Genomic DNA, 1,392 nt, shown 5'->3' on the forward strand with positions numbered 1-1,392 from the left:
GACGCAGGTGCCACCTGAAACTTATGCTTTCTTGATTAATTTGCTACTTGTGACATTCATGATTACAAATACGAGATGCCATTGTGGCACGCTATTTAATATATCATTAAGCTGCTTAAGTCAGATCTCAGCTACGATCCTCGCAAAGTGCCCGTGTTCGAGCATGCGCAGGACTCGTCATAGCGCTGTTCCTTTAATTTGGACCCTGAAAGCAGTAACTAATGACTACAACACTCGGAATTGTGAAATTTGAGCCTATCGCGTTTGACAGCGGTCGCCAGAGACCCCCGCCGGCTCAACCAGCGTACGCTGCAAACGGCATGGTATAGCCGGTCGTGTGGCTTCCGCTTCGCCACCGTCGCGTTCGCGCCGCGTTCGCCGCACTAGTTTTTCACGAGCGCTGTTATCAAACAACGCTTGAGAGTAAGAGACATATGCTTCACTCGCCCTGTTTATCCTCGACGCAAGCGAGCAGCGGCGCGCGCCGACGATGGCAGCGCCGCGATAGCGGAGCGCAGTTGCTCCCCGGCCGTTCACAGCGGGTTCAAGTTTTTTGACCAAGACTGTACTTATCTCTTTGTTGAGAATATCACGCGAGTAGGCAGCTCTTGTGGTGCATCACAATCGCTTGAGAAGCGTCACAGTAGAGCATTTTTCTACATGCGGAGCGGTGTTTTTATTTGCTGGTTTCCCTTCAGTAGCAAATTGCTGGACAGGCGGACCAGCGCACCGGAATTGTACTGGCGAAGCCACAAGCAACTCAAAGAATCTGTTTAATTGTTGCACTTTGAACAATCATGCTTCTACAAAGGCCACAGCAGAAAAACAGCCATGATGCCGAGTATTTCTGTGCAACGATGTAATCAAGAGGCAAGTGCCTAATGCCGACGAAATCGAGTGCATCGAGACTTAGAACGACAGAAAGCTGAGCTAGTTAATTAGTGAGGATTCATTATGCAAAACAGAGGCGAGGCGTGCAGACAGGACACAAGAGTAGAGAAGTGGGCGGCGCTCGTGTTCTTTGCTTGTAAATACTCTACTCTTGTGTCCTAGCTGTCTGCACGCCTCACCTCCGTTTTGCATAGCGAGTGCATCAACCCACATATTAATAGCGTAGGCGTTTTATTAACTGTGCAATATTTTCAACACTTCCTTGCATGCCATTTCATGTGGAATATCTTTTCTGGTCACATATTTGTGCAGCGAATCTATTTGCATGATCGACTCCGGGCCTGTCGGACCGTTCACTTGCACTTGATGCCGAGTCTTTTACATGTATCCATAAACTGCAGATATGCACATCAGATCCCAGCGAGCATTTTCAAAATTCAATTATTTTCGACAGCAGGCACATATGCAATACTATAATCCCGAATACCACTAAGCAGCTGT

This window comes from Dermacentor albipictus, unplaced genomic scaffold (genome assembly GCF_038994185.2).
Source record: "Dermacentor albipictus isolate Rhodes 1998 colony unplaced genomic scaffold, USDA_Dalb.pri_finalv2 scaffold_41, whole genome shotgun sequence".
NCBI lineage: Eukaryota > Metazoa > Arthropoda > Arachnida > Ixodida > Ixodidae > Dermacentor > Dermacentor albipictus.